Source organism: Vipera ursinii, assembly GCF_947247035.1.
Source record: "Vipera ursinii genome assembly, chromosome: 6".
NCBI classification, from domain to species: Eukaryota; Metazoa; Chordata; class Lepidosauria; order Squamata; family Viperidae; genus Vipera; species Vipera ursinii.
The window spans coordinates 12,300,669-12,317,170 of NC_139515.1; positions in this window are offsets into that span (position 1 = coordinate 12,300,669).

Genomic DNA, 16,502 nt, shown 5'->3' on the forward strand with positions numbered 1-16,502 from the left:
CCCAGCTAGAAATGGGGAAAAGAAATTGTAAATAGGACCGTCTATATTTGTGTATGTGTGTTTGAGTGGGTGAGAGAGAGAGAGAAAATGAGTATGTATATTAGGGTTAGGGTAATATGTAATTTATAGGGACGCGGTGGCTCAGTGGGTTAGGACGCTGAGCTTGTCGATCAGAAGGTCGACAGTTTGGCAGGTTGAATCCTGAGTGCTGCGTAACAGAGTGAGCGCCTGTTACTCATCCCAGCTTCTTGCAACCTAGCAGTTCGAAAGCACATAAAAATGCAAGTAGAAAAATAGGGACCACTCCGGTGGGAAGGTAACAGCGTTCTGTGTGCCTTTGGTGTCTAGTCATGCCAGCCACATGACCACGGAGACGTCCTCGAACAAGCGTTGGCTCTTCAGCTTTGAAACGGAGATGAGCACCAGCTCCTAGAGTTGGAAACGACTAGCACGCACGTGTGGGGGAACCTTTACCTTTACCAAATATGTAATTTGGGCAGCAGGCTTTCCTGGAGGTTGACAATTCTGCATTGAAGTTCCAAGCAGAGGGGTGGACTAGAAGTCCTCCAAGGTCCCTTCCAACTATTATTCTGTTTATTCTGTTAAGTTAGCGCAAGTATGCAGAGTCTGATTCCTTGATTTTTTTTTTGCAGCCCCTGTAGTGAGAGTGACTGCAGAAAGCCTCTGTAATTTCTTCTATGTAGCCAAGTACTGTAATGGGTTTTGCAGAAGTCTGTGGTTCTGCATAAACCTTGTATTACATTTTTCTGGAGATTTTTTTTTCTTTGCAATCCTGGCCAGATCTAATCTGTATTTGATCTTCATTATTCATTTGGTACCTCTTTCGCCATCCTATTGACTAATGGAGAATTAGCTCTGAACTCCTTAATATACGTTTATCTCAAAGATGGACTATTCTAGAGCTTTCTTTAGTCCCTCTCCTGTTTCCCCAGAACATCTGTGGAGTCAACAGGGATAAATTTTCCCAACAGGACAATGGTAAACTGACACCCAGGGTGGGGGTTTCAGTTTACTACTTCACTTATCACATATCTAAAAACACCGAAGAATACAATTAAACCCGCTCCCCCAGCAACAATTCTGTGGGAATTTGCTTTGCAGACAAATCACGTTTCTTTTAGTTCAAAGATAGATGAATGATGAGGGCTGGGGAAAAAGATAAGCAATGAGGAGGCAGCCAATGACTGATGATTTCCAGGCTCAGAATCTAAATGGTACCATATCTTATTAGTATTTCCATTAGGAAATTCCCAGGGTTCATGGATATCCACAGGGTATGGTCAGAAAAGTCAAGATGACTGCAGCTGAAGCGCTCTCCATTTTTTATGTGCATTATGCACTATACCCGTGGTGGCGAACCTATGGCACGTGTGCCATAAGTGGCACACAGAGCCTTCTGTGGGCACCTGCACCGTCGCCTCCACTGCCCTGTGCAAAAAAAAAAAGGTTCGTTCAATCAATCAATTTCAACTTCTCACGGGGAAAAAAAGATCTTGCAAAGTTAGAATTGATTTAATTTTTTAGTCCCACCCAGTCTGCCGTTACCACCACAGCCACGCCAACGCAATGGGCCACACCCACCCAATGGGCCATGCCCACCCAGCACCCGACGATACATAAGTGGGTTTTGGGTTGCAGTTTGGGCACTCGGTCTCTAAAAGGATCGCCATCACTGCACTATACCGTTGTGGCCACCATTTTGACTTTTTTAACCATACAAGTTCACCCTTGCTAAGAGTTGGAGGCTGGATCAGGAAGCTGAAAAAATCCATTTTCAGTGGCAAATAACCTGCAACTGTTGCCAAGAACATACGGAGTTGCTCGATTTGGTGTAGAAATAGAGAAGACCCCCTATAAGTCTGTCCACAATGGAATTGTCCGTTTTATTCAGTTGCCCTGAATCATTTATTATTTAAGTCACTACTATTTAAATCGTTGTTTCTCAACCTTGGCGACTTTAAGATGGGTGAACTTCAACTCTCAGAATCTGGCTGGGGAATTCTGGGAGTTGATGTCCACCCATCTTAATGTTGCCAAGGTTCAGGAACAACCTCGGTAGGACAGGAAGTAACAGACGGAAAATTATCAAGGAGAGATCCAACCTAGAAACAGTGAGGAATTTCCTGTCAGTGACGATAATTAAGCAGTGTTGCTTTTAGAAGTTGTGGGTGCTCCCTCACTGGAGATTTCTGAGAAGAGGTTGGACAGCCATTTGTCCAGAATGGTGTAGGGTCTCCAGCTTGAGCAGGGGGTTGGAGAAGACCTCCAAAGTTCCTTCCAACTCTGGTATTCTGTTTTAGAGGTTAACAATATTTCAGAGTTGCAGATGTCCTGCGCTAAATGCATGAATTCTCCACCCTACCCTTTCGGAGAGAGCAACTCTTGTGTGGGGTTGAGGGTGGATTGTTGGAATGGCTCTGTAGTTGTTGTTTTGCCCTTTCTCAAAGCAAGAGAGAGAGTTGCTGCTATCAAAGTCCATCCATCTCCTCAGCCTAAAGAAGTCAGGAGCCCAGGCGATCTGGACCACCCAGGCTGCTCTCCAAAATGCATGTATTAGGACAGGAATTCTTTGGCATGTGCTTCCAATAAGCTCTGCAGTTAAGCAGATGGATTTGAACTTGGTAGCCCCAGTCCAGCACAAATATTTGTTCTCCTCAGTAGGGCTTCTTAGAGCCATTGGGAGGAGCACCAACATTTTAGCAGGAGAGGGATTGTGGGGATATTTAACACTCTCACCTAACGCAGCCTCCCCATGGGAAAATAAGCATTAGATCAGGGCTTTTCAACCAGTGGTACGGGTACCACCTGTGGTACATTGGCAACTGCCAGGTGGTACGCGTCCATTCTAGAAAAGTGGTAGCGGGGGAGGGGAATGAGCTGAATCGGTGACAGCACTGCACAAGCCTGAGGGAGAGTTGGCTGGAGCTGCAGGGCTGTCAGGGCTCAGCGGAAGCGCCAGGATTAGCACTTCTTCGGGGCTGTCAGGGCTCAGCGGGAGTGCCAGGATCAGCACCAGACTCCAGCTGGAGCTCGGCATTGATCCCAGGACTTCTGCTGAGCCCAGAAGAAGCGCTGATCAGCTGGAATGTTGCAGCATCTCCAGGGTCTTGTGATTTACATTCAGATGCTGGGCAACTGATTCATATTTATGACGGTCACAGTGTCCCAGGGTCATGTGAAGTGACCAAAACCTGCTGCAATCACCCAGCAGAGGGGGGAGGAATAAAAACCAAACAGCCCCCACCCCACCTGCGCTGCCAATCCTCAACAGAAATGCTCACAACAATGAAAACCTCAGACAGGAGGAAGAGCGTGGCCTGGCGGGCAGACAGGTGTCATGCTAGGCTGTGGCTTGGGGGGCACTTTTTTCAGTGCCATTGTAACTTTGAACACTCACTAAGCGAACTGTTGTAAGTCGAGGACTACCTGTACTTCATCACTTTTTTTCCCTTTTTTTTTGGTCCTCAAGTTTTTGACACCTTGCTAGGCGGCTGGTGGTACTCAGATGATGCCATATCCTAAAAGTGGTACAAGGGGTGAAAAAGTTGAAAAGCCCTGCATTAGATTTCTCTCTCGTTAAGGCAAGTTTAGCCAAATGCTTAGCCGTTCTAAGTAGTCCACGATGACAGGGCACCTGGGCTATACCCCTGCTCCCGTGTGGCCTCTTGGATGGGCTGTTTCTGAACCCAGATATACAGCGTTTTTCTGAAAGATGACTAAACCCAGGCTCAGAGGTTACTGAGGAGAGAAGCCAGACAGAGGAGGGCTGCCCCCAGCAGATTTCCCACAAGAGACTGGTAACTAAGGAGGCCAGCTCAAGCCTCAGGCTCATTAGCATCTAGAACAGGGGTGTCCAACTGCCGGCCCATGGGCCAGAAGCATCACACGGAAGCTGCGCCCACCCCAGCTCCGGCAAGGTGAAAAAAGTCACAATAGGTTGCAATAGGTCACAATAGGTCACGTTTGACACCCCTGTTCTAGAAGTAGCCATTGGTCAGCCAAGAAGAGCTTGCCCACTGAAGCAGATCTTTGGAATCACATGTGAGTAAGCCTCTAAACCTTTAATCTGCTGTATGTACATCTTCCTAAGGCCACAGACATTGCTGCTTTTAGGACTTCATTTACAAGAAAGCATGCTGCCGGCTCCTCTTTCTCCAGGGCAGTGTCCCTCTGCAAACATAGAGGCATCACTGCTCCTGGATTCAAGAGAAGTACACGGACACGTAACCTGTCAGCAACTCATGCTGCCAATCCCACCTTTCCTCGGTGCTGGACCACAGCTGCAGAACCATCTGTGCAATTGTAGGAAAAGATACCGCAACTTATATTGCTAACCAGGGTTACGTCGAGATCCACCTCCACCCCTCTCAAAGGCCTTGAAGTTGCAACCTAGTAATGTTAGAAGAAGAACATTGGAAGTTGTTATTTAGAGCAGGGGTGTCAAACTCAATTTCATTGAGGGCCGCATCAGCATTGCGGTTGCCCTTAGGGGGCCGGGTGGGTATGGCCAGGGTGGGCGTGGCCTACTGGGTGGGCGTGGCTAGAGTGTGTATGGCCTACTGGGTGGGCGTGGCCAGCTCTACATCATTTGCGTCAAGGGTGCCTATGGGGGCCTTGGCAGGAGTGGGAAAGATCTGAGGGTCTCTGGCAGAAGGAGGGTCTTTGGGCCAGGGCCAAGGAAGTAGGGGCCGTTCCCTCACTGTTTCCAGGATGGCTTCACGGGCCACATGAAACCACCCCGGGCCTTGTGTTTGACATGTCTGATTTAGAGGCTTCTAGGACCGGGCCAGTTCTTCTGACAAAGAGATTGGACAACATGGAGCCTGTTCTCTGGTTGAAAGAGGAAAAGGGGGGGGCCAAGAAATTAGTGAAGGTGGTTTATTCCCTCCTCCCTGAACATTTTTAAAGAGCTCTTGTTTTGTTTTTAAAAAATAATAATACATTTATACAGTCGTCCATCTTAGGCGAAGTGATTCTGGGCTGTTAAATCTTCCAAGCAGAAGAAGAGGGAAAAATAGGTAGCTCCAGAAACTGAAAAGGATGGAAGCGAGCCAGTGTCTTGTTGTTTTCTACCTTCCAGAAGGCAAGGTTGGCAAAATTATTTGCTACCTCAAAACCTCTTGTCTTCTTGACTGCTCTGCGTATAGTTGACTTATGAGTCAACGTTTGCCATTCTTAATCATTGGTGTCTTGGAGAGCTCATTAGTGTTTCCATGACAATGTGACCCTAAGATTGTTCTGGTTATCACTCTGCCTGTGCTTGATATTTATAGTCACACCGATGAATGGGGTGCCATGATTATCTAGCTGAGGAGGACTTGCTTTCTCCCCTGCCCTGATTTCTTTACCGTATCTAATAGGGAAAAGTGAGAGACCATCTGCCACTGACTGTTGTCTACATTAGCGTTTCTTGTGTTCTCTGGGGAATTTCTGGCAATTGAAGTCCATAGATCTTAAAAACACCAAAGCTGAGAAACAATGGTCTATATCAGACATGTCAAACACAAGGCCCGGGGGCCGGATCCGGCCCGCAATGTGGTTTCATGTGGCCCACGAAGCCATCCTGGAAACAGTGAGGGAATGGCCCCCACTGCCTTGGCCCTGGCCCAGAGACCCTCAGATCTGTCCTACTCCTGCCCAGGCCCCCATAGGCACCCTTGATGAGAACGATGTAGAGATGGCCACGCCCACCCAGTAGGCCATACGCACTCTAGCCACACCCACCCAGTAGGCCACGCCCACCCAGTAGGCCACGCTCACCCAGGCCATACCCACCCAGCCCCCTGAGGGCAACCGCAATGCTGATGCGGCCCTCAATGAAATTGAGTTTGACACCCCTGGTCTATATGTTTTTGGTTTTGGTGGATTGATACGCCAGGCAGGAAGAGTTCCAACGGGAACTGGAGAGATTTTAAACTTCATGGCTGAATATTTTGCATTTGTTTTAAGTCATTTAAATTTAGTCTGTTACATTTACTCGGAGTATCTTAAGGCATGTACTTTCATTAATAGCTGATTGCATTAAATGGTATAAAATCTTTTGTCTGCATTTCTAAGAATTCTTTCTTTAGTTGGATGTTAAACTAAATAAGGGGGAAAGAACAGCATTTTTAGGAATTAGATACCTACCTAATCTTTGGCATACGGGCAATCATATTTCAACTTTTCGTAAAAAAAATTGTCAGGATGGGAGTTATGGGGCTGATCACAACTGGGGGACAGATGTTGGGGAAAGTTAATTTATTTGTCATATTTAATTATAGTTCTATCATTACATCCAGTTTGTGTTGTACAGTACCAACCAGGCATAGAACTGGAAGCAAAGTGTTACTCTGGACTGCCATACTGCCTCTTACTCATTTCTCATCGCTCTGTATTTTGTAAAGAGGGAATTTAATGTTAAATCTGCTTCTAGCAAGTTTTAAACTGTTAAATGACGATGTAGAAGGAGTGACTTAAAATGAAAATTCAGGTTTCTTGTGCTTAGTAAATGAGTTCTGAAGAGTAACTGCGCCGATTGCATTGCCTGTCCTGATTTTTAATTTTTCTGCTTTCTTGCTCCATTGTAGATTCCCTTTCAATTGCAGTGAGCAGGGCAGATTGGATCTGACATCCAAGTGCAGTTGCTGAGCAGTAACAAAAGAGGAGGCTTTAGGATGAAGACAGAGTAACAAGACTAAACAGACATATTGATTAGAAGGTGAAAAATCTAAGTTGGGGTGCACCTAGCGTCTGTTGGAAAACCTTGAAGTAGCTATGTCTTTTTCTGGTCTCCTGTGCCTGCTTCTATAGCTGATGCACCTGATCCCAGGAACAGATACGCATTCCCTCAGGATGTTCTCCACAGTGATCCATGAGCTCCATTACATTTGGCCTTTTGAACCCAGGGGACTGCACAGCCCTAACTGGTAAGGAAGCATCTTCTCCTTTAACTGGGAAAGAGGACAATAAAAGTGGGTAAAACAAAAATTGTAGATGGTATTAATCCACACCAGGGGGGTAAGGGCTTATCACAAGCTGGTCTCCCTTGAGTCAAGCTCCTATCCTAGAGGCTGAAAAGGAACCATTTGTGCAGTTTTCTTGAACAGCACTGAATTGGCTTGTCTCTGCCTTCTACCGGGACGTTGATATATAATTTTTTAACTTCCTACTATAGGAAAGGGTGAGATTTCTTGAGGTCTTTCATCTGAGTCAGACCTTTGTTAGCTTTTTCAAGATTGGGAGAGCATTTTGAGCTCTGCTTTTATGCCCTGTGAACTTGCTTTGATTTTAAGCGGTATAATATGCATTTTCTCTGAGCATTCTTTTGTGATAACACAAGGACGCTGGTAACAAGCTGTCCTGTGCTTGTTAGGATGAGCCCTCAGGGACTAAAAATTCTTACCTATTATATATTTCTAATGGTCTGACAGGTTTAGTGTTCAAGGTTGACTCGACTCAGTGGTCAGCGAGATAGATTTGGAATGTTACCAGTGAGGCATGAAGAGCGAGTAGTATATTTCATTCGTAGTATATTTCATTCACACGCACGAATATACACTTTGAGAGCAGTAATCTCTGGGAACAGAGATTCATTTAGTCGATTGTGTTTGATAAAATCAGTCTCCATGATTTTTTCCTCACTCTACAGAATATGATTGGTCACTTTGACAACTAAATGTTGAATGAGACAGAAATTTTGCTTATTATTTTGGGTGTTGTTTTTTTGTAATTTGTTTTTGATATCAGAAAGGAAAGTGGATCTGTTGCAGACTCATCTTGCCTTTTAAGAATCAAAATTTCAGTGATGATATTATTGAGTAATAATTCAGTTTGTTGATTAGCATGCTGTATCTTAGCTGAATAGTAGCAACATGTGTTGATGCAACAATTTTGCTAAGATAGTTTACAGACTGAACCAGCAAGCCGCGATGATCTAAATTTAATGTGCCATTATGTACTGACCAAACGGAAGTAAGTAATTTGCATAGGGAATAATTTGCATAGTATATGCTAATTAATTAAATTAATTTAGAACTGCTTTGGCATTCTTTTGCTGTGACCTTACACTTGAAGTAATTGGAAGACAGATGTCCATAGTAAAGCCAAATACCAACATTTGCAAATGTTGGTAACCATCTTCACCCCACACAGATTTCTTTTATGATTTATCATGGGCCTGAAACATCTTCTCATCTTGTCTTCCAACCTATAAAAGCTCTGAATAGCTGTTTGCAAGCCTGATTTAGGCTCTATACCAACTACAATGAATAATTTGAAAAGCAGTTTTATCTTTAGTTTTTTGTTCATCATGCAACATTCATGAAATTTTATGCATGTATTACAGAGGTTCAAAAGCAACTGGTATATCATCTGTAGAGATGTTTTTAGACAACCCCTTTGCAGCAAATGCAATGCTCACATTTTGTCTGATTAGTTGAGATCTTGCAAACAGTTCCCAAATAGTCAAAATTAATCAATCCTGAGGTGCTAGTCTAGCTTTAGCTTTAACAGTGCTAAAGAAAGAAAATATTCCAAATTGCTAAACAGAACACATTTGCTAATAAGTTCATTAGATGAGTTTGCAAAGAACCACTTTTAGAACATAGCTGCATTCAAATATAAAACCAATTGAAGTGTTAATTTGCATTACAAAAGATTATTGCCTTTTAGATAGAAGGAAGGGATCTTTTGACTAGATGAAAAAATGTTTTAGAAAATCAGTTTGGATTTCCCTACTACCCTCACTGCTTTCCTTCAGAGCCTAGCTCATTTGTACCTTGTCTAACCTGTCCAACATTAAAGCCCAGTTCTGTTTGTGGCTAGCTGGCCAGGAGATTTCATTAGCTCACTAAGTAGCATGTGCTTCTCCTTCTTGCAGAAAAGTCTTGAGTGCTGGCTAATAAACCACCTCTTAGGATCTAGGAACATGTAACCCAACTTTTCCTTGGAAGAGAGATCCTAATGGTGGAAAGATTTATTTATAATCTACAATCGCCTTTTTTTAAAAAAACAAACAAACTAATTTCCATACAAATTATTGTATTTTAAATGTTCAACAGTGCTTTTATCTAATTGCACAGGAAGTAAATTGGAGCGTCCTGTCTTTGAGGTGGCTGAAATCTTGATCCCTCCCTCTCATAACACACATAACACAAAGCCCACTCTGATTGTGTGTCCTGTTGTTTTGTAGCCTTCTGCCCCAAATTCTACTTCTGTTGTTTCAGTAACAATTTCATGCAGATTTAGGAGCAGATTCCATTGGACGTTGTAGGAATTATTTCTCTGTAAACACATAGTTGGTATGTTGGTTAGATTTCCTCACTGTGTGGGTTTATTCATATAAATCAGGGGTGCCAAGCTGCTGGCCCATGGGACGGATGCATCATAGCAAAACCACGCCCACCCCATGGCTGTCAATGCCAAAAAAGTCATGATACGTTGCGACACATCACGTGACGTTGCGAGTTTGACATCCCTGATGTGAATGAACGAATCCTTGTAGAAATGGTGCAGAAGGGTAGATTCTGTGCATTTGTTGTTTTCATAATACATGAGCAAGAGTTTTATCTGAAGTATCTTAGTAATTATGTATTTTAATTGTATGATTTCCAACTCTGTTACACAGAGAACTTGATGGGATTTTGTGAGAAACTTAAAAAGTAAATTTTTAAAGAAAAATTCTTTGGGACAGGCAAGGGGTGTGCATAACATTTTTTTCTAAGGGAAAGCAATCACATCCTGATCATTGAACAGGGATTGGTCAAGTTTTAATTTTATTCTATTTTATTACTAATTTTGTAGCACTAGAGCTTTGCCACCTGATCAGGGTCCCTGGAATATACCTTCTGAAATACATATATACATTATTTTAACCAGTGGGTTCTGCCCCCTAAAAAAAGTTTGAAAATCTGATACTAGCAAAGGTAAAGGTTCCCCTGCACATGCGTGTTAGTCGTTTCCAACTCTAGGGGCCGGTGCTCATCTCCGTTTCAAAGCCGAAGAGCCAGCACTTGTCCGAGGACGTCTCCGGGTCAGGTGGCCAGCATGACTGGACTCCAAAGGCGCACGGAACGCTGTTACCTTCCCACTGTAGTGCTCCCTATTTTTCTACTTGCATTTGTATGTGCTTTCGAACTGCTAGGTTGGCAGAAGCTGGGACGAGTAACAGGCGCTCACTCTGTTACGCGGCACTCAGGATTCGACCCGCCAAACTGCCGACCTTCTGATCGACAAGCTCAACGTCCTAACCCACTGAGCCACCGCGTCCCTCTGATACTAGTACTATCAGCATAATTTAATATGTTGCATAGAGGGCCACTAGAAGAGGCATTCTGATGCTAAATCACATTTTTAAGTTAGATTTAGATAGTAGTCAATGAAATAAATGTTGAGGATATCGTATTTGTAAACCTTTGGCTTGTTTATATCTAACCGGTATTGAATTGTCTGGAATAAATTATATGCAGCTTGAGTCAGAAATGAAAATTAGCCTGTATGGCTTAGCTAGGGCATGTAGAGATATAGACAACTTGCAAGAAAATGCTGGTTTCCTCACTTCAGTCTGGTGGTGATTCACATGTTAGGCCCTGCAGGAATTTGTATTCCAAGACTTCTGTTAAGCACCCCTAGTGTCTTGTATGAAAGGATGAAGATTGCAAGAAACCACAATTAAACATAGCATCTCCTTGTATGCAACTATATAGAACAGAGGTGTCCAACTCGCAACGTCACATGACGTGTCACGATGTATTGCGACTTTTTTTCCATTGCTGGCAATGGAGTGGGCACGGTTTCGCTATGATGCATCCGGCCCATGGGCCGGCAGTTTGACACCCCTGATATAGAAGCTAAGATAAAGGGTTTCTTGGGATCTGGACAGACTCGAACACTGGGCACTATCTAACAAAATGAAATTCAATGGTGAAAAAAGTAAGGTTCTACATTTAGGCAGGAAAAATCAAATGCAGAGGTATAGTATAGGTGGTACCTTGCTCAATAGTAGTAACTGTGAGAGGGATCTCGGAGTCTTAGTAGACAATCACTTCAATGTGAGCCAGCAGTGTGCTGCAGCTGCCAAAAAAGCCAACACAGTGCTAGGCTGCATTAACAGGGATAGAATCAAGATCAAGTGAAGTACTAATACCACTTTACAATGCTTTGGTAAGGCCACACCTGGAATACTGCATCCAGTTTTGGTCACCACGATGTAAAAAAGATGTCGAGACTCTAGAAAGGGTACAGAGAAGAGCAACAAAGATGATTAGGGGGCTGGAGGCTAAAACATATAGGGAACGGTTGCTGGAATTGGGTATGTGTAGTTTAACGAAGAGAAGGGTGAGGGGTGACATGATAGCAGTGATCCAATATCTCAGGGGCTACCACAAAGCAGAAGAAGCCAAGGTATTCTCCAAAGCACCTGAAGGCAGGACAAGAAGCAACGGATGGAAACTAATCAAGGAGAGAAGCAACCTAGAACTAAGGAGAAACTTCCTGACAGTTAGAACAACTAACCAGTGGAACAACCTGCCTCCAGAAGTGGTGAATGCTCCAACACTGGAAGTTTTTAAGAAGAGACTGGACAGCCATTTGTCTGAAATGGTATAGGGTTTCCTGCCTGAGCAGGGGGTTAAACTAGATGACCTCCAAGGTTCCTATTATTATTATTATTATTATTATTATTATTATTATTATTATTATTATTATTATTATTATTATTATTATTATTATCTCATTTATAGTAGCTGGTTTCCAGCAAGGGCTGGTCATGGTTTCCTCAGTTGTATTGTTGCTTGCATCCTGGAGGGAATGAAAAAGCAACAGGAGGACTGCAGATTTTTTACTGCAATGTGTGCATTTTGGTAATCTGATCAAATGAATGCAGACAATCCCTAATTGTCTGAAAATCATGGTATAATAAAAATTGATAACTAAGGAGGGGAGTTTTCTTATTAAAGGGCATTGTCATGGTCCAGATGAATGAGACAAATCAAACCAATTGCAGGCATATTATTTATCTAAAAAGTCTTAGTAATGAAATGAAACATCGGCACTCATGGAGGGATGTCAGAATCTGAAATCTCCTCCCCCCCAAACCCATCATAACACACACACAATCCGCATCCTTATCTACACGTCATAAATCACATTATCCAATTAGTTTTACATATGAGGTCTCACCTCCCATTCTGTACACTGGCTTTTCTAATCTTCTCAAAATAGTCCTTAGAAAATTTCCTCCCTTCAAGATTCAGAGGGAAGCAGTTTAAACAAAAGGCTGTCTCTTATATTGTCAGTGCAAAAACATGTCAGTGTTTGCAGCATTGACAGGCATACTTCACATGAGTTTCTGCAAGGTGTGTTAAAAAATATTGAAGAAAATTAGGATGGTGCAATCAAAGCTCCATTTTTTTAATGTGTATCACACCCCTATACGGCACATATGATTGCGCTGGCACAGCCACCCTCTGAAGGAACCCTCTGCAGATCACCTTGCTTCATAATATATTTTAGTTGTGTCATCCTTGTAACCTATTGATAAAATACTCCCCAATTCTTATTGTAAATGAGCAGGGGGCACTTATCAAAGCTCTTTGTGATGCAGTTATTTAAAGGGATGTGACATTTTATGTTTCCCTAGTGACATTTTTTGGAAGTCATCCCATTAGCAAGACAAATTTAATTCTTCTAAGGCCATTTCTAATAAGAAAGTTGCACGAATAATATGCCTCAGTAATTCACTTTATTATAACTCCTTGAACTTCATGTGCAAATTAGTATAGGCAACCAAGTAAATAATTTATTTATTATTATTAATTATTTATTAATTTAATTTATATACCACCCTTCTCCCAGGGGACTCAGGGCGGTGAACAGGGCAATACATAAAAACTAGATACAAAAATTAAAATTATTAAAACATGATTAAACAATGCCCATAAAATTAATACAAATTTAAAATTAAAGTTCATTTATAAAAATCCCACCCCGTCCCATCAGGCCAGGCCAGCTTGTTTAAAGAGATGGGTTTTAAGATCGCGCCGGAAGGAGCGGAGATCGGGCGCCATCCGGAGCTCAACCGGAAGATGGTTCCATAAATCCGGTGCACCCACAGAGAACGCCCTCCCCCTGGGGGCCACCAGTCGGCATTCTTTGACCGGTGGCACCCTGAGGAGGCCCTCTCTGTGGGAGCGTACTGGGCGGAGGGAAGTTGACGCCGGCTGCAGGTGCTCCCCAAGGTATTCCGGACCCATGCCATGAAGGGCTTTGTAGGTCATTACCAACACCTTGAACCTCACCCGGAAGACAACTGGTAGCTAATGCAGCTCGCGGAGCAAAAGTGTGACATGGGAGTATCGGGAAACTCCCAGTACAACTCTCGCGGCTGCATTCTGTACCAGTTGGAGCCTCCGAGTGGTCTTCAAGGGTAGCCCCATGTAGAGAGCGTTGCAGTAATCAAGACGAGAGGTCACGAGCGCATGAGTGACCGTACGTAAGGCATCCCGGTCTAGATAGGGCCGCAACTGGCGCACCAGGCGAACCTATTTAACCACCTTTTTAAATTACATTTTGGAATAATAAAATCTAGCTATCAGTGCCTTTTTGAGTTAGTGCTAGGAAGAAATGATTATATCTTACCATGAAATAGAAGATCTGACTTATTTATTATGAAGAGAGATATTCAATAACAGATGCCAGAACTGAACATGACAAAAGAAAAGTTAACTTCAGCTTCATTGTTTTTTTGCTCACAGATTAGTCTGACACAGAAAGAGTAGAGACATATCAAGGAAATGTTCATTGTGTCTTTCATAAATGTAGTTGTAAAGATGTGAACACAGACAATATAATTCATCAATGCTTTCTTGTCAGTTCTGGAAGAGCACTGTTAGGCATTGGCTGAGGTCATAAAATGAAACAAACCATATTTCCAATGTCCTGTTATGTGTAAATCTCATGATGGGTGTTCTTTAACCTTGAGATCTTCTTGTGAAAACAGCCAGCAAGGTTGGTTTTGAAAAGTAATCCCATTTGTCCAGCTGAACCAGAACTGCCAAGGCAACAAATGGAATACATTACAGAATGTACTTGAAAATGCTTGAGGACCATTTTGCTGTCTCTCACAAGCATTTCCCATTCTTTCAAAGGAAATTCCAAATCGGTTAATTTCATCCAGGATTTTCAGAGGTTTCAGCCCAAAAAGTGTTAATATTTCCAGCCTTGTTTTTCACAGAGGCCAGGATCAGAAACCATGATTTGGTCTAATGCAGGGGTCTTCAAACTTGGCCCTTTTATGACTTGTGGACTTCAACTCCCAGAATTCCTCAGCCAGCGTGCCTGGCTGAGGAATTCTGGGAGTTGAAGTCCACAAGTCATAAAAGGGCCAAGTTTGAAGACCCCTGATAATGTATCTAGATAAGCCTTTACCTTCTTCCTCCTTTCACAGGAAGTGATCCAAAAGTTCTACTTCTGAAATGAATCCTTGATGACCATACCATCCAAATGCTAGGCTGTGGTTTGTTTGAACTGTAGTTAGTGAGGAAAAATCAAAATGAAACCATAGGTTTAGAGTCCATAATTTAAAATGCAGGTAATCCTCGACTTACAACTATTCATTTAGCAAATGTTTGAAGTTACAAGAGCACTGTGAAAAGTGATTTACAACGGGTCTTCACACTTAAGACCTTTGTAGCATCCCCAATCACATGGTCAAAATTTGGACATTAGTTGCAGTGTCAGGGATAATGTGATGGCCATTTACAACCTTCTCACGTGGCTTCTGACAAAGTATATAACTGCCTATATATTCAGATGCTACCTTAATAACTCTTAGGTCAGGGGTCTTCAAGCTTGGCCCTTTTTATGACTTGTGGACTTCAACTCCCAGAATTCCTCAGCCAGGCACACTGGCTGAGGAATTCTGGGAGTTGAAGTCCACGTCATAAAAGGGCCAAGTTTGAAGACCCCTGTCTTAGGTCCTTGGTTAGTACTCAAACTGTTAAGTTTTTACCAGTCCCAGACTGTGAATTGAATTGAATTGAATTGAAGATTAAGATGATGATGATGATGATGATGATGATGATGATGATAATCTGTCAAACATTCACATCTGCCTATCCCTTGGTCCTTGGTAAGAACTCGATAGGTAGACAAAAATGGCAAACCCAGTCAGAACATGTGGCTGCCTGACATGAATGATGATGATGATGATGATGATGATGATAATAATAATAATAATAATAATAATAATAATAATAATAATAATAATAATAATAATAATAGTAATAATGAAGTTGGAAGGGAGCTTGGACGTCACCTAGTCCAAACCATTGCTTGGGCAGGAAACCCTATACCATTTCAGACAAATGGCTGTCCAGTCTCTTCTTAAAAACTTCCAGTGTTGGAGCATTCACCGCTTCTGGAGGCAGGTTGTTCCACTGGTTAATTGTTCTAACTGTCAGGAAGTTTCTCCTTAGTTCTTGTCCTGCCTTTGGGCGCTTTGGAGAATAGCTTGAGTCCCTCCTCTTTGTGGCAGCCCCTGAGATATTGGAACACTGCTATCATGTGTCCCCCCTCGTCCTTCTCTTCATTAAACTAGACATAACCATTCCTTATATGTTTTAGCTTCCGTTCCTTATATGTTTTAGCTTCCAGTCCCCTAATCATCTTTGTTGCTCTTCTCTGTACTCTTTCTGCAGTCTCAATAATTTTGTACAATAAGTTGGTACAATTTCCGGTCTGACTTTTAGTTCTTCTAAGCATTGAACAACAGGATCCCTTCTGCGTTGGAGGCATTTGGACCTTGGGTGCTCATTAGCCTCATGTAAGCATGGAAAAATCAGAGCCTCCACTGTGAGTGAGAATTTTGAAAGTTTCTCTAGAGAGAGCTGAGCTGTTTATTTCTGATTATTTTTATTCCTTTGACAACTTACCTTCCTTTTTCCTGCCTCTCCCAGCCTTTAGGTAAAATTAACTGTTAAAGAGGAAGGTGAACAGTGGAAAGAAACAACAGGTCCTACCTCTAAGGAAGTCTTTTGGATTTTCATTTACACATGGTTTTCACCTTACTCATGAATAATTTAGGGATCATTTGATCTCCTCTCTCCGTTCAGACCATTTTAATGGAAATCTGTATTTTCATAGTTGGAAATGGCTGCTATTATGCTTGTAAGTGGCATAATTTTTCCAATGTTCCCCATCTTCTATTTACCTCAACCTTGCAAAGCCCAGTCAATTTGAGAGCCTTATCACTGCTTGCATCTCATGCTCAAAATACGAACATTTCTGATTCCTGATCCTCTCCCACAGGGAGCTGCTGGCCTTCATGGTGACTTATGGATTAATTTATTGCTTTTTGGAATTTTGAATTTATGGTGCTACTCCATCATTTCAATACACCTACCTTCTTTATGGGGATTCTATCTGTCCATTTTTTACAGCTGTAGATTATTGCTAGAAACAGGATTACTTTTATCTGGCCTGATCCTTCTTGCCAAAAAAAA